The sequence below is a fragment of the Zosterops lateralis genome (genome assembly GCF_965231275.1).
Source record: "Zosterops lateralis genome assembly, chromosome: 8".
Classification (NCBI taxonomy): domain Eukaryota; kingdom Metazoa; phylum Chordata; class Aves; order Passeriformes; family Zosteropidae; genus Zosterops; species Zosterops lateralis.
Window position 1 is genome coordinate 18,930,692 of NC_139768.1, and position 18,241 is coordinate 18,948,932.

At 39.9% G+C, this 18,241-nt stretch overlaps 1 long non-coding RNA gene across 1 annotated transcript in view; it reads left to right on the forward strand.

Moving 5' to 3' along the window:
* The window catches only part of LOC310912032, a 31,501-nt gene extending 18,705 nt beyond the window's left edge, over positions 1-12,796 (forward strand). The window contains exons 3-5 of the long non-coding RNA XR_014590612.1: positions 1,949-2,123; positions 9,499-9,566; positions 12,697-12,796. This is a non-coding gene — a long non-coding RNA (uncharacterized lncRNA). The remainder of the gene's footprint in view (positions 1-1,948; positions 2,124-9,498; positions 9,567-12,696) is intronic.
* Positions 12,797-18,241: the final 5,445 nt, after the last annotated feature.

Below are 18,241 nucleotides of genomic sequence, written 5' to 3' on the forward strand. Positions count from 1 at the left end.
GCAGAAACTAATGTTTATTGCCAGTTTTCACTCAAGCTGTTTCAGCCAAATATACTGCAGGATAGCTCGAAAAGCTATGATACAATATAAACCACCTACTTTCTTTTTACACAGTTAATGGGACAATTTTAAGTGAATTTTTCTTCAAAGTAATAAATTTGTTTGGGGATTAACTTTTTTTTTTTTTTGCTTAGGTAGAACATTTATTCCCCGATGATGAAGTGCTTTGATCATTAGAATAAGCTGAGACCACAGTGCTATCACATTCTCTATCATTTATTCAAGGTTGTTGAAATAAGACTAAACCTCTTATGAATATTAAGTATTCAGATGTGGGATTTTTTTACTACCTTCAAACTAGTTCTATTAAGGAAAATGAGGAAACAATGACCTTACTTTGGTCGATCCTTCTGTGTGTAAAGTCAAATCTCACCATTGTTCTTTCAGCTCTGATGCCAAAACCCAGGGAGGTGGAAATGAAAGTTGTGGGGGTCATTTGTAACCTGAAGGTTTTTTATCTGACTCCTTCATAGGTGAATGTCAGCAGGTCAATCTACCAGCAAAGAGCAGGGGAGAGAAGAAAATGAGCTGCTCTTAGCCAACCCCATTAAGGCACCAGTTTTCTGAGGCAAAGTCCACAGCAAAACACAACCACTACAAAAGACCAGGGCAGGGATGGGCCCAGGAGGATCCACTCTGCTTTAAACCATTGCCTGTATTCACTGGGGAAAATAGATGTTGTGTTCAGTCCCAGTCAGAAGGGGACAATTTATGTAAGTAAAAAGATGCTTTCAAAGTATAATAGATCAATAACTTATTGTCAGTCAATGAGCTATACACAATGAATGAAACATCTCCTACATTATGTGTTTATAAGTATTTATGTATACAGTATTCCATCTGAACTTTGCTGCATATCATGCAGTGATATTTCCTCAGGCATCTGCCTTCTGCCTGAAAATTTCCAGGATAGTGAGAAATATGTGAGATGAAGAAATAGAGCTCTACTGCAGGCCTTGAAAAAAAAAAAAAAGTTGAGCAGCTTAAATCATGTGCCTTAAACCCTAGGTAGTGGAGTGGCTACCCACAGAGCAATAGTTACTTGTCATGTGGTGAGAGATGGGAATGGCTTGTTGAAGTGTGTGCTTACCTGCTGTGGCACAGCAAGCAGAGAGTACTGCAGGGTCCAAGTGCATCAGGGCCCTGGAGCAATGAGACATGGCCCTGTCTCCTTGCCAGTGCTCCAGACCACTTCCAGCCAGGGCTGCATCTGAGCAGGGAGGAAAAGCCACAATGATTTCTGTGCAGATGCAGAGAATGCTTGTACCTGAGCCAATATTGTACTATTTCTAAAGTGCATTGGAACCCTTTGAGACAGCACATGGTGATAATTATACAAGTTAAATTTCCATACAATACCATCTTTACTGTGAATAGGACTTGGGAGAATGAGACGGTTGTTGGTTGCTGCAGTTACTCTTTAGTATAGTTAATAACTAATCCTTGAAAAAAGGTGGCTTTTTTGGTAATCTATGAAAGGGGCTCTGGCACCATTTCATATATCTGCAAATATTTAGGAAAACATTCCCATTCTGCAGATGGGAATGATGAGGATGTATGCTGTTTCATAATGATAGTGCCTTGCTGGGCTGGATTGGTTAAATCTCCTAACGAGAGCATGATTAATTTCTTTGTAGAACTATATTTTTGGGGACACAATTGTTCTTTGGCAGGGTTATTTTGGATTATTTCCTTGCTCTCCTATGCAGCATGTCCTTCAGCAGAGAGTTGAAGGTAAGCCATTGGTGCTGTACACCTTGTCCTGGTTACTCTTGCAATTACTCTTTTGGAGGCATTGAAGTGCAACTCTGTGCCCAGGGGGCCATCCTGAACTGGTTTGTTTTTTTGGGACCAAATGTGGTGCTTCCTTCTTTCCTTCTCCTTCCAGACTTCACCAAAACCAGCCTTCCACCACTCGAGGAGTGTTTTGGGTTAGCAGCAGTCTCCTTCCCCTCTTGTGTTGGCAGAAATGGTGCCACTGCTGCCATGTGGCTTCACTTCATGGCTTGGAGTGACTTCAGAAGTGACTTCTCCAGGGGGTTCTCCCTGAACTCAAGTTACTGGTGAGCAATAATCCAGATCTGGGATTTTGGACTAAGCTTGTAATGGTTTATCCCAAGTTTTGGTTGAGCTTTTATTTGTTCCTACAAACATTGACCTCTAGATTTCACGCCACATAATTGATATAATGTCATTGCTGAAAAGTATGTCATTTGCCCAATAACAGCCCCAATTACTCAGGGTTTACTGACTTTGGCCTTTTAAAATGCATTAACTACAGGAATTTCCATGACCCCAATTACTACAAATTTGTTCATGGATCAAAGACCTTGCAGCCAAACTTCTCTTCCTGACTAATCATTAACCAGAAGAAGTATTGTGGAGATGCCACAGTTTTTTTTGAGCTACTTTAGCAGTAAGACCATCTGCCATGTATCTTGCTCTGTTCATCCTTAGAGGACTTCTAGAATATTAGTGAATTAAGATGGACAGGACTTGTGGAACGGTCTTTGCTCAACCTAGCAGAAATGGAGCTTGAAAATACTATGGGATGCATTATCGATACTATTTTCCCCATTGTTACTGGTTGTTCCACTGGTACAAGATAATGAATAGCAATTTTTTTCTTTCTAATTTTTCCGAAGTTTGAGAGGCCTCACAGTGCAGCTAAGTGTGGCTGAGGGAAGAACCATAGATCATTTCTTGTTTTGGCAATGATCTTTGCAACAACTTTCTATGTAGGGAGGACTGGGGAAGAGAAAGGTTATGTTTAAAGGTAAGCGAGATGAAGAACATCTGCCTAGTCTGTGTGTCCTTTCTGTGCCTCTGACTGTCTCCTAAGGATGCAAAGTCAAAAGTAACTTGAACTCATGGGATTTTTTACATTAGCTGCCCCTAAAAGTTAAAGGTGCAGGGACTTGGAGTGCTGGAGTGCTCCAGACTACAAGATATTTCAGTAAATGAGGGGGCTTTCTGATGTGATCATTTAAATTTTTTCACAGGTGCAGAGAGCCCTTGCTGCATTTGTAGTCAGACCTTATTTTGCATCACCAGGAAATGCATTCCTTTACCCACGCAGTAAATTAGAAAAACATACACACATCTACAGAGCCATTTATGTAAGCATTACAAAATTGTGATTGTCAGGAAGCCTTGCATTAAAAGCTTCATTCCTGATTAGAAGATGGCATGCTGAGTACTTCAACCCACTTTACACTTCAAATCAAGCTATTATTAGGGCATCTGTCCGTTCACTCTTTCACTTAATGAGAACCGTTCTTTAGAGATGCAATAACGATGCTTCCATATAAAATTTCAGCTAAAAGCCTGATTTTGTTAGGCATCTCCCCACGAAATAAATGAATCCTGCTTTTGCAAAACTTGAATAACACTGAGAACATTGATGTAAATCTGAATCTTGCCATATCCCCTTGAGCATAACTTTGTAACTCCCACGTGGAACTTGGCCCGTTCTCCATCCCTGCTGGATTAATGTAATGCTGCAGTGCACATGGAATGTGTGCTCGTTTAGACCAGAGGCTGTAGCCCTTGGGACACTCAAAGGAGCATGCCAGAGAGTCGTAGAATACTTTGGGTCGGAAGGGACCTTTAAAGACCACACAGTCCAACCCCCCTGCAGTGAACAGGACCATCTTCAGCCAGATCAGGTTGCTCACAGCCCTGTCCATCCTGACCTGTAATGTTTCCATGGGCACCTACCATGTGTCTGGGCAACCTGTCCCAGTGTTTTATAACACTTATCATAAGGAATTTCTTCCTTCTTATGGTTTAGAAGGAAGACCAGAAAATACAGGATTGTAGCACAGAAAAGTCTGTAGGATTTGCTCATCTCCTTTCTTAGTTTTGGGAAAATCAGTGCTAATGGAGCATTGCCAAAATGGTGCAGAAAGCTGTGTTTCAGGAGGACAATGCAGACAGCAGTGCATTAAGACAGGACTGCTCTCAAGACCAGACTGGCAAAAGCAGCCAGGACCCACTGGAGACAACTTACACAAAACCACGTGGGAGCCACCAGCCAGGCTGGACTGAAATTTCTCTTCAATAGCCCTGGGGATGACCAGTCCTCAGCTTGATGCAGTGGTCATTGATTTCAGAGCTTTTCAGTGAGCTTTAAAACCCTTCACTGATGTACTGGGGGTCACCCTGTACAATTTTTTTTTCCCCCTGATGTCCTCAGTATGTATTATCAGCATTACTACTGTGAGGTCTGCTCTCATCACCACAACATCAGGGACTTGCAGCATCTCTAATACTACATTTCTCTACAAAGAGTGTCTGCTCTTTTGGCAATGGTAACGTCCACTACTCTTTGGTTATGCTTGGTGTAATTTTGTCTTATTTCTCCTACCTCCGCTTTTGTGGAAGGATTTCTTTTGTGACAGCTAGTAAAAACATAGGGATTACAGGAAAAAGAAACTGTTAAAGGACTAGTATTTTTGTTTATTTTATTCCTTAATTTGAAAAATGTAGGGTCCAAAAATTCATGAACTGAATCTACAGTCTACCATGGCTAATGTTTTATAAATACTAAGATGGAGGCAGACAGACTGAAAAATTGCTGGAGTTAAAACCTACAATTAAGCAAATTCTCTTATATGCTCTCAGATCTCTCTTGAACATGAGAGGAATGGGAAATTATAAAGAGAAAACACAGTGACTTCATTGCAGATAGAAAAGATAATGTTGTATAAAGAAATGAAAAATAATTTAATAATACTTACTTCTAGTGTGTATCTACAGACAGTCATGCAGTTAATGCTCATAAAAAAAGAGAGAGAATTCTTTTTAGTGCAAATCGTTCTTCAGCTGTGACTTATTCAATTTTATGTCACTTTTATGTGGAGTTTGATTTATTCTTGAGTTTTTTGCAACAGCATTTGTTTTACATTTGAAATGCCAATGATGATCAAGGGGCCTTCTGTGAAATGCCAGCAAAACAAAATCCAGGGAGCTATTGGGATGATAACAAAAGACTCCTCATCCTAAACCAGACCATGCAGATTCGTGTTGGAAGGGTATGCTTTCCCCTAGTTTCTCAATTCATTTGGGGACACCTGTGCTAGAGTGGGGTTCCTTCATTATTGACAAGAGCCACTATTAATCTGCACAGCCCCTCCCCTGTGATGTGACTTTAAGCAGATGGTGCTGCAAGAGGAGGGAGTGTGGAGGACACTGACCTCTGGCTGCCTCCTCCCTCTGGGTAAATCCACGTTTGTGTCTTACAGATCCCAGTGGCCCAAAGAGGAAAAAACTGTCAATGTCCAAAATTTCATTAACTTGCAAGGTAGCAGGACAGAGTCCCCCAGGCCAAACTGCAAATCTGCAAATCATGGTGTGAGGTAGAGGTGAATAATAAAGTGGTAGAAAAGGGGAACAGAAGGAACAGTACTGATGGTTCCCATCACTCCTTGCTGAGGCTGCTCTGAGTGTCCACTGAAACAGCCAGGGACACAGCCTTGATTTTGGGTGAGTGGGAGCACTCCGGACCCAGCTTCTCCAGGCCCCGCTCTGTGCAGATGTGCTGGCATTGTCACTGGCACAGACTGTGACAGGAAGAAAACTGCACAAGGAAGAAAACCTTACCCTCTTGCAGCCCTGAATACTTCTGAGAAACTGCTACCTAGCCTAGTGTCTGCACTTCTGCTCTGCTGCCTCAAAAAGGCAGGATTGGAAGAGCAATAAGTATATTATATATGTGTGTCAGTTTTAGAGTACTTTGAAAGTATTGTCTGACATTGTGGGTTCCTTAGAGGCTATGTTGCTGATTACCTGCATTTTAATAATAATGATTTATTCTTCTAAGGGAATTCTCTATGCTTTAAGAAAGAAATAGTCTGCGGTTTGCAAGCTTTCTCAGCCTCTCTATCAAAGTCCTAGGGAGGCATAAAGATTTGAGCTTCCATATACTAAAATCTGATGGAACAGTTCATATATGGTCTGAAAAATATCACTCCAGAACTCACACTGCTTCACACATTGCCAGTGTGTGCAGTGTTTTCCACTCTGGGAAGTGATAATAGATGATACCAGAGCAAGTTGCTAAGAGATAACATAGCTTGCCAAAAGTGTGCAGACATAACCAAATTAAGACACCGTGCACCCTGAAGTTTTCAGGCTACCTTGGCAACACTAATGAACTTTTAATGGTTGAAAGTACCAGAACAGTTAAGCTTTTCTTTTTTAAACAAACTTTGAGCAACCTCTGCTCAGATTAAAAACAGTCCCCTACCCCATTTTGCTTTTGCAATAGATTTTTTTCTGGGTTGAACTCAATAATGAATTATTTCCTCTGATCCATGGGTAGAAAATCCTTCCATAAGTCCTTTCAGTTTGACACTAAAAAGGAACCTACAGTGTGGAAATCCAGGCTGAGTCAGCCTTTACACCAGTTTCTGTGAAAGAATCACCCTAATTTCCAATTATCTAAAGCAGTGGCTGCTAAAGTATTGATGCTTTAGTTACAGACATCTGAAATTAGTTACTGAGGCAAATTACCTTGTTGTGCTTCCATTTTCAAATGTAATTGCAATGAAGGGACTCTTGGTTTTCTCATTAGGACCTTTTTCCAGAAGGCTGAGAGCCATCTTGGACACGTGGTTCCCTTGCACAATTATGTTTTATGGGGTAGGAATTAAAGAACTCAGGATATTGTAATGCTGTTTGAGGTCACTACTTGACCTCAGGTCTTCTGCAGGGATCTTGGTTTAAGAGGGCCAGCTGATGTGCCTTGTCAAGTGCAGACTTTTTGGCTCTAGTAATGACTGCATGATGAGCACAGTGAAGTGCTGTGGTTACAGGCAGGTTTTGTAGTTGAAGTCCAGAGCTCCTGCCCTAAAATCAGTGGAAAGAGGTGCTGCTAGAACATTAGGAAAGCAGTGAATGATCTGTAGGTAGGGCCCCATAAATTAATTTGTTTAACCTTATTCGTGTGCTTCTAGCTTCCTAAATTTGGTGGCCAATTGTCTGTAAAATGTGTAAAGAAAAGATGAGAGTTACAAACCCACACCCCACTGGGCAACTGCCATATGCTGGTAGAAACTCTGAGTAGGTGAGTGTGGACTAAATTTTATCTGCCAGCAGCTCAGTTGTCAGATGTGTGGCTAAGAAGGAGCTCACATCCTATTTAGCATGTGTAACTCACAAAAGGGAATTGTCTGGATGCCATCTCATCTCATAGTGAAATGAGAGAAAAGAGGACAGTTCTTCTCATCCCTTGTCCAGGAATACAAAAGAACCCAGGCCCAGATCCAGCATCTCTCCTGCTCTGAATGTAGCCAGGGTTAGAGCCTGACTCTTGATGAGATCAGTGAGAAATGGGAAATCTTGAGCGAGGTGCCCCAGATGGGAGTCCTGCTCTGAGACAGTGCCCTGGTTTGGGCAGGAATGTGCTGGTTCTGCTCATGTGTTCAGCAGCTCACATGTCCTGAACCAGCATTTAGAGAAGCTTCAGAGCTTCATTTCTGAAGATTTTTGATAAAACAGGAATGAGAAATCTCTCATGTGTGGCAGTGCCTCAGAGATGTCTTGGAGGACTTGGGCACTTCCATTTTTCTGTACATCTGGTCTTAGGTCACACGCTTTGTTCAACAACTGTTCTCAAATGTAATAACTTCACTGCTGTAATGAGACAGGGTCCCTGGTGTTGTGTAAATGTACTGCCTGAATATAAATAAGTATAAAGTGCACCTGCACTCCCTCAATTGCACTTACCCAGACAAATAATATCCTCATACTTGCAAACCGTTTGGAGCTGGCAGATGCTGCTTTGCTCACAGTTACCTGTGTGAGCAGGGTTTGTGCACATGATGGGAATGCTGTTCTTCCAGATGTGGCTCACAAAGGAGTGGGAGAACTAAAATCCCATTTAGGGAGAAATAACTGAGAGTCTTCTAGGGTCCCCAGAATGGAGCTCCATTATTCATCCCATTCTAAAATGCACTAGTAGCACTTCCTCTCAAAAGACTTCATGTATGGGTTTAGCACAAATTGAGTGGGAAGCATTAAAAATAAAACAAACCAAACCAAAATAAAATAAAATATAAAATAAAAGCAACAACAATACTAACAAAACAAGAGAGATTTTGGGTCAATCTCAAATCAGTTAATTATTCAGAAATCTTTTCTCAGATGCTTTCCTTGATCTATTTTTCTATTTTCCATTTAGTATCAGACATCTTCTTTCAGTGTCTTAATTAGTCCATCCATAAATATGGATTGGTTATTACATATTGAAGTAATATCACAGTAATCCTTATTATATTAACTTTGACCATAAGAACAGTCATTTCTTTATTTTGAATTAATTCTTTGTTTATTAAAATTTAGCTTAGAACTTTCGTGCAATATATGGTTTAAATAATTACTACTTTTCATTTCTTTGTCTCTGCTTCTTCATTAGTACTTTTAAAACTTGTCAAGTTTTGAAACATTTCAACTTCAATTTGTACTTTATGATTAAGAGAAAGTCAATTTTGCTTGTAATCCAAACATACCTTCAATAAAAAAAAAGTCTTCTGGTCAAGCAGGAAAAATGTGTCTATGTGTGTGTGATCACACTATGAACAAACTGCCTGTAATGTGTGTTTCTTTAATATTAATATTTAAGATAAAGCAGTGCGCAGTGCTTGGTATGATAAAATGGCTTTGCTGCACATCTGATAAAAACCCTCCAAAGATTTCCTTCCAGTCTTCTAAACCTCTCTGAAATTCTCAAATTAATTAAGAGGTTTCCCAATGGATGGTGACAGAATAAAGCACAGATTTGTTCATCTCTCTGGTATATATTCCCACAGAAAGCTGTAACACAAACTCTGGGGATGAGATGCCAGAGAGACTCTCGCTGTCTCTATTTCTAGTTTCTTATGCTCTTTCATCAAGGATTTGCAACTGTCACATACAAAATAACAGGAAAAAGAAGTTTTGGGTTGGTAATGCTTATTTGGTTTTAGGTTCTATCTCCATGCAACTAAAGACACTTATATTAATATATATTTTTTAAAAACACTCTTTGTTTTAATCTTAAGAAAGTAAATAAAAATACAGTTAAACACAGAAAAAGGGCTACATAAGAAGCTTTTTCATACATATGGTAGGAGAAAGTGAATTTTTTTTGAGTCATCTGAAAAGCAAAATTTTTTGAAAGCTTTTAAGAACTAGGATACAAAAAGACTTATAAAAAGCCCCATAGCAATATTCTAGGATTTCAAGTTAAATATTTTCAACAAATAACAGAAAGTCCTACAATAATAACAATCAATTCAACTAATGATACGCATTAGATGAAATCAAAGGAAAAATGTTGGGAGATATCACTTTAAAGTACAATAATTTTTAAAAATATGTTTGTCTGTTGGGTTAATGTATTGCAATATACTGGCAAAGGTAATTAAACAAATCCTCTTGTATTTCTACTGCCAGGCCTTGGCTCCAACTGAGAAAACTCTCCAGAAAGGATCCAGGGCTAGTGGGATTCAGAGGACATTTTAGTATGTAACAAAAGGACAATATCAGATTCAGATAACAGAGAAAACATTTTAATTGAATCCAGCTGTAATCCCATCAAAGTCACCATTCCTCAGTTTGAACCAGGAGGCTGATTGCTGCTGGATTCCCAGTTCCCTCTGGGAATGGCACTTTATGGAGGTGCTTGAACCGTTGGCTTCTAATTCTGAACCAGATCAGGTCTGCTTTGGGTCTGTCCATCAGGTGGGTGTGATCCATGCTAATGGCTCGTGGAGACATGCAGACAGAGCACGATTTGAGAAAAATCAACTTCTTCAGACACTGTGTCTCCTTTCTTTATCTCTGATCTCTTGATTTTGACTATGACATTATGATGAAGTACAGGACTGGAGCAACAAACAATCTTTGACAATCAAAATTAGGTGACATAACTTCTCTGGTCAGGAAATCCCATCATAAAGGTTTTTTCTCCTGGACAGAAGAATGCAGGCTGAGATTAGACTGCAGCAATCACGTTGAGATGATGAACAGGCCCTTTGAAACCTTTGGAGGATTTGCTTTTTGCACATTGCTGCAGCATGTCAAAGTGTTCTGCTAGTTATTTGGAGAGGGGAAGGCTTGCAGCTTTGATGGGACAGATGGAGCAGAACTCAGGGCTATATTTGTAGCTTGGAAATAGAGCAGAAGTTTGGGATTGTCACTCCACTCCCCATCCCACCACAGCTTCGTGGAGTAGTAGGGGGGACCCTGACTACCTGGGGGGGCCCAGGATTTTGCAGTGGCCTGCAGCCAGGGTGCAAAATTCCCTCTAGGCACTGTAGGAACCCAGGCAAAAAGAGCTCACAGTGCCAGATTAACAGCTTCAGTTCCTTTCTCTCTATTTCATCCTGGAGGAAAAGAAAGTCCAAGTTAGCAAGAAAAAAGTAATGATGAAAAGGTCATCCATTTGTACAAAGCCACTGTTCTTGGAGGTCCTGTCATTTTCTCAATTTTCAATTTTGGAGAAGAGCAATAGCTAGATTTTCTTTAAAAACAGAGATGAAGACCTGTTTCTAAGTTTTTTTCTCATTCTTGTTAGTTTAGGAGAACATAAAAGGAGTTTTGTTTAAATGTACTTAACAAAGAAATCCAAGTCACCTCAGGCTGAAATTTGAAAGTCTGAATTCAATTCAGATGAATTTTTAAAGATCTATTCATAATGCCTTAAAGGGTTTGTGTATGAGGAATGTTTTTAGTTTTTTTTCCACAGTCCTTCCAAGAGCGTATTACATCCTTTTTCTTTAGACTAGTGGCCTATTTTGTCCTTGATATATCTTCTAATTTAAAATTCTAAATCTAATGATTTTTTTTTCTCATGCTGACAAAGAGAATAAAAGAGTCTACACTGTTTTCTTTAACATTTAAAAATCTCAAATGAACATGAAAACGGCAAGAAGTCACTTTAAAAGAGTTATATTAAATAAATGCTACAGCAGGATTAGGTCCTTCTCCTGAAAGTAGAACAAAATAAAATGAAAAAAGTTCTTCCAATAATCATTTAATTTCCCCAGGTGGAGATGAAATACTGACTGTTATCTCCAAGGCTATTTATATTAGTCAAAATGTTGCGCTCTAAGAACCTGAACATCTTAGTGTTTGGAGATCAAAAATGGGGCTTTAATTTTACCTTCTGCCCAACCAATGGCCCTAGAAATTACCCACTGTGCTGACAGCTGCCTATTCAAGCAAGATGCATAGCAATGGAAAAAAACCTCTTATGTCACTGCCTCCAGTTCCTCCTGTCCCTAGGTATCCGTGTGCTGTGCATACATCTTGTCACAGCCAGACAAAATGTTTTCCCACCTGTCTAACAAATGTATATTCTTGCTTCACAACCCATGAAAGATAGAAATTACTTCCTTGTGATGTCCTCCTCTATATCTGGAAGTATCCCTTTCCAATAGTTCCTTGGTTTTGTTTTTGTCATTACAACGGTTGCTAACAGAAACACAAGAGTGAAGGTTTATAACAGCTTGCATTATACTGTCATGTTTCGGTATTTTTTTCTGCAGAGATAAAACTTTCACAAATTTCTCATTATGAAAAGAAAATTTCCCAGGCTTGGTTATATTTAAAAGCAAAATTATTTGGAAAGTTTGAGTAAAGTTTCATAAGTGACTTTTAAATGAGGAGAGAATGAGAAGCATAGGAAACTTGGTAAGGTCACAAGGCATGATCCTGCTCCCACAGACATGAACAACAATGTTCCCAAAGTCCTCCCAGAGGATCTAGTACTAGGGACAGGCGCTGTTGCTCTGCATTCCTTGTATAGGCAGAGCTGCCAAAGAGTCTTGGTGTAATACTGGTGTGAAGTGCAAATCCCAAACTTGATGAGGCAACATGAGCCTGTACAGACCACCACATTCTGGATGAACCACTTAACTACTACACACATGACCCAAGACTCCAAAACTGTTTAGTTGGTTCTCACTCAGCAAAGCCCTGCCCTGTAAACTTGCCTGTCTATCATGGGTGGAAGAAAACAGAACATCCATCAAACCCTTATTTTGTGTCTTTCCATACCTTTGCTTTTTCCTGACGCATCTTCATTTAAAAAGGAGAAAAGAAACCAAACAACCAACACCATCACTAATAACAGTAACAACAACAACAAATAGGTTGCATATAATAAATATAATATAAATTACATAACATACCAATAGCAATATATAGTACAATACATTAATAATACATATTATTAAATATTATTTTTATATTCTATATATTATTATATATACTATGTACTATGTACTATATACTATATAATAATATATATTGCTTATAACAAAATATATTTTTTAAACTTTTATCGTTAATAAAAACCAACCCACTGATCAAAAAAACTCCCTTGTTCCCAGCGAAGAGATCCGCATTCTTTCAGTCTTTGTACTGAAACTAAACTCTGCTAGTGATCAAGGAGATAAGCTTGTTTTTGTCTATATCCGTGTTATGACAAAAGTCTGTTGCAAAGATAGCTTCATGTTGTTTGCAAGAACCCTCAGGAGTCAGTCCTGTGTAAATGGCCACAGTGAAAAAGTTTTGGAAATTTGGCAGCCAGTTTTGATGACAGAGATGTAACCTTCTCTATTTTTCTGTACTGTTCTCTTCCTCCAGAAGAGAAAGCTCCTTCTGCCACGTTTTTTCTCTATTTCACAATGGGCTCAACCAGTAGAACTGGGGAAGATCATCATGGGACCAAGACTGCAAAGATGTGTGTGTATATATATATATATATATATATATATATATATATGTATGTATATATGTGCAAGGTATATAAGTAAGTACCCAACAAGTACTTGTTCAAGCGAGCAAAAAATATGCCTGTTAAGGATTTTGATTAGCTAACTCTTTTCAGATCTGTGGAAATCCTTATTTAAGAAAGTGAGAAATGTGTTGCATCTAAAACTCTTTATTGGTATCAAGACAACCAAATCACCCCAGAATCAAGAAGCACAGCAGGAGGGTGGAGCAAAGACAACATCAGAGTTCCACTTTAAGTGGAATTGCTCTGAGTTCCTTAAAAATAGCTAATTCAGGAGTTACTGGTAAAGCCTGAGAGGGACAATGCAGTTAGAATGTGAAAGCACTGCATGCAAATCTCTCCCTGTGGATGCACTTTGAAGGAAGGATGCTGCAATCTGCCAGGCAACTAAAAACCTACTATCCCTGAAGATAATTGCTGCTTCAGCCTTCAGCTTCCTCATTCCTTGAATCAGGATCTTTTCTTTGCAAAAGAATCTTCAATCTATCACAGTGACTTCAGTGCACAAGGCAGGGTGAAAGCAGGATGTCTCAGCCTCTAAAATATATAATGTTTATATCTATTGCATCTGCTTTTTCTCTTAATCATTCAATCATCATGAGGAAACTTTGCTTACAAAACATATATTGTTTGTATTGTAAGCAAGAACTATGTGTATCATACTCCAGTATCTTTTCCTCTACACAAACATTTGAGTAACTGTGATATCGAGAGATTCTGGCAGGTCTCCAAGAAGGATTCAGGACGAAATTTAAAGAGCTTGAACTGTTACAGTTCAGCAAGCAACATCTCTTTTTTTCTGGTGGATTCTATAGTTTCTTAATAATTTCTGGACATAGAACAGTAATGTCTCACACCTGGGTGTCTTTGGATTGCTATAAGAGCCATCAATGCAGGGGATTGTGTCCATGGACTCCTGTTTGGAGTTTCCATCATGACTAATAATTCTCCTTACTTTTAAGCCTAAAGCCTCATCTGTAGTGGTTGAATGCAGTCAAACTGTTGCACTAGGTTGGCAGGTTCTTGGCTGTATCTCAACCCTCAAAGACATAGCAGTTCTTCAAAATAAAGGACATTAATGAGCCAAAATTAACTGATAGTCCTTCAGAATAATACAACACTTTCAGTCTTGCTGTTTTCTTGCAGTTTCTTCCTTTAAGTGACTTAAAAAGCAGCTTCTGAGGGTATTTTTTTAAAGGGGAGTAAAACTCTGAATAAGGACTTAATGAGGTTCTTAATCCATCTGCTAGTGCCCTCTCCCACCCCAACTTCTAGAGAATTGCATTGCTTAGATTAGTGTCATCTTTCACTGCCCTCCCTGTGAGCTGGGACAGCTCATCCCTCCTCTAAGAAAAATGGCTGATGAAATATTTATTCAGTTAAATTATCTAAGCTGGAGCTCAGCATGCAGATGACAGAGATTGCAAAAAGGATGGGCAGGTGCTTCTTTGAGTTGCAGGGCTGCATTTAGCCAGCCTCTGAGGCTCAGACAGGTCTTCCCTTATGCCAGTTATTGAGAGCTGATGATCTGTGCTGGGATTTCCAATGTTCAGATGTCTTGGCATAACCCAGTGGAGGTTATGCAGTGGATTTGTCACTGTGACACTGCAAAGGGCAGCTCATGCTCCAGCAGGCTGTAAAGCACAATTTCTAAACTGATGGACTCATCCCTCTCTGGATATGCTCAAAACATGTGCATTCTTCATGAACTTTTGCTGTCACCAGCAGTCATTGAGGACATCTTAATGATCTAGATATTGTGCTCATTTGACTCAATTTTACATATCTTCCTGGAGAGAAATCTATTTTATTTCAATTTTCATCATGGGATGTGAGAATGAGTATGCCAGTTTTTATGCTGGCTATTCTCCACCATCAAGCTAAAAATGTCTGTAAACAAACCAGCCTTTTCCATAACTCTCACTGACATTTGAGAGACTAAAAATGACAACTTCAATTTCTCCCATAGGTCTATGGGAGTTGGCAACTTTCCCCTTGAAAAGAATTTAAATGAAAAAAGAATCAAAGCATTTCCATCTCCAAGGGTGTGATATTAAGGATAGACAACTTCTGGAGATAAGTCTTTGGAGTTGCACAGTTTTGAAAACTGTGAACCAACTGAATGGGTTCTTTCTGGTGGGCAGTTAAATATCTGGGGAAGGGAAATTCATGCCACTGCTTTCCTGTGCTGCCTTGCAAAGGAACAGCATCTTCCACTTTTTTCTTATTCAGGGAAGAATGTAGCACGTTACCCAGAAGCTGAACACCCTCCTGTCTGTGGTGTCATGTACACAGGAATTTTTCTGCTTTCTATTTTCTACTCTGTACTCTCATGTACCTAAAGAACCAGAAAAGGATCTCTGAACAATTCTAATTATGCTAATGCAATTTCTTCTCTCAGAGGTGGTTTAGATTCCTGTTTCAACTTGCATTCAGGGAGACCAACCACATCATGCTTTGGGAAAGAAGAACTGTCTCTGCTTAAGAAAGTGCTATGGCAAGTGCTTGCAAACCTGTGTTTTCTCAGGTTTCAGACAATAAAATCGTGTCAGAGCTCACCTTTTAAAACAACCTCCAATTCACCTTCTAAAATAAGGTCTGACCTGAGGTTTCTACATGGGAATGAGGGCACTCTGTAAATGCAATACCTCAAATGAGCAATCATTTGGAGGGGCAAGCGCCTCAGGGCCAATCTCTTTTCTTTGTTATCATTATAGTCCACAGGGGAACTTTTTATTTCCCTAGCATGGCTTTCAGTTTGCACATGGAGAGGAGTAAGAATTCAGATCAGACATGATAGCATAACTCTACAGATTGGTCCATCACACTTATATCACAGAGATTTCATCAGAACCAAGTGCCTACACAGTTGTGGATCTGGGTCTATATAACTAAGAATGATTTCAGCTATTGTTAACTTCAACCTCTACATTCTCCCTTTCTTTTGTTAATCCAAGTGATCAGTGAGAAGTGTGTAATACCCTATTTCAGATCCATGACCCAGTGAAGGGTCATGTCAGCCTCTTGTAATGATTCACCGCTGAATGGTGATGGTGTTATTGTTCTGTAAGCCAAGATTTTTTTCACCAGCACTCAGAAATGCAGTCCTGAAATCTGCAAGAGCTGTATGTGGCTGAGAGACAAACTGGATTTAAGGCATGAGTTTTGCTTGTGAGTGGGATACCTCAAAAAATTTAATAAAAAGGCCTACATCACTGTGCACCTCATGCAAGGAGATTCAGATCTACTCCAAACCCCACTTCTTTTGCTGGCCATGAGATACAGAAACACCCATTGCCAGCGTCCCAGCTCAGTTACAGACACCACATGCCAGCAGCTGATGGCATGTGCAGCCTTTCTGCAGCCTGGACTCCCTGCTGCTCTCCCTTCCTTCAGAAAGGGACTCCTGCTGGGCTGGGGATGTTTGTCAGCTCACCAGAATCACAGAGCTGATCCTTGGCTGAACGAGGCCGGCTGCTGGGAGGTTGTCTTCTGCCAGTGGAGTGCCACAGGTTGTGTTGCAAGCTTTCCATATTAATGGCATAGCATGAGGCTAAGCAGCAGGAGCTGCTGCCTGAGAACCTTTCAAGACACCAGCACTTTTACTTATTTATTCTTGCACTTTTCTTATAGGATCATCAAGACTTTTTTCACTGTTCCTGAGAACTTAAGCTTTGTCTTCTTTTATGAGAAGGAGGAGCTGATACCTCCTGCTGCCTCCTGACCCTCCTGCTCCTCCTCTGCAGTCACATCACACGATTACAAGTCCTTTCCTTCAGACACCTTTTTCACTATTTGTGCAGGTAAATAGTGAAGTCTCTTTGCCTTTTTAAAATTTTGTTTTATTTATCCAGACTCCATCACTTCAGCAACAACTGATGAGATTTGAGATCAACAGCAGTTTGGAGAGGAGACTGTGGTTGAGGAGAGAATGAAGGTACAGAAGACTTCATAAAAACAAAATAAATTGTCCATTTACAATGGACAGACTCAGTATTGAAGACCTTGCTTATGCACAAGTGTCAAGCTGAATTCTACATTTGATTCTTCTGCCTTCATCTAATGATCAAGTGTAAAAGAGCCACAGTAATCTGAAGGTATGGTTCCTGGGAAACACACCCATTTTGTTCTTACCAGGTAACTTCCACAGCCAGTACCAGACCTCTGAAAAGCCCAGAAGAAAAAGCCTCTCAGATCCAAGCAATTTAAATTCAATGAATGTGATTTGGCTTGCAGTTAGTTCCCTAGGAAGTAATGAAAGAGGTAATTAAAAGACTGGACAACTGCTTTAAGTAAAACATTATTCATTAGAGTAAAAGCATTTCAGATAAACTGTTTCCAAGTAATGAAAGTCAGCTCTGTGTCTTTCTGTGCATCACTACAGTAACCCAGTTCCAGATGGGGGAATGAGACCTCCTTTCTGAAGGTCCAACCACAGCCTGCTTCTGTTTGAGAAGGAGGAGAGAGACATATTAGAACGTGTAGAAAAATCCAGGGAGTATTAGGATGTTCCTTAACTCACTCCTTTCCAACAACCTTAGTCCCTGATTGCAAACTGCAGGCTTCCCAGCCTCTCCCACCTAACCTCCTATGTCATCCTCAAAGACCTGCCCTCAACTTTCATCTGGTAAAACAGTGGAAAAAAAGAATCTCTCTTTCCTGAAGGAGATGGATTCCTTTGAGTTAAAGATCTGTGGGATGCTGGGAGGAAGCACTGAGGGTGAAAAGGGGTAATCTGGGAAAGGTCTTTGACAATGAAATTTGATCAGCACCTTCCTTTTGAGAAAGTAAAAAATACTGCTGGTGTCAGGAAGAGAGTAAATCCCAGCCATGTCTAGGACAGTGCTCCAATGGCAGCAGCAGAGCAGGCAGAAAATTGTTCTCTGAATTGAAGTGGGAAAACATTTAGTATTCAGTCAAGGAACTGGGCAATTTGCAACTTCCTAAAAGCTATTTCCCAGGGAAAAAAATCCCCACCCAATCATTAAGCATACAAAAAAACCCCTTTAAATAAATGTACCCACGTGAAGGTGAATAGCAGCGGAACAACATCTGTGCAGGCATCAGTGCTCCCACACACACACACACACACCACCAATACTACCAAATAGGTAGTATTTTTAAAGACTATTAGATGGAATTGTGTGTAACTACATCTCTGTAGTGGGTTTGAGCTTACCCTAATTACCAGCTGTATCAGTGCAATCAGCCTCCATGCTGAGATTTTTTCCTTCAACTTCTATTTTTACTAGGTGACAGTAAATCTCTTTTAACCTGTAAGTACTGATCCTTAGTTAAGATAAAATAATCTGACCCTCAAATGTCACACTTTGAACACCCCAAATGAATCACAAGAAGGAGAATATTTGCTGCCTTTTCCTGTGGAATGAATGA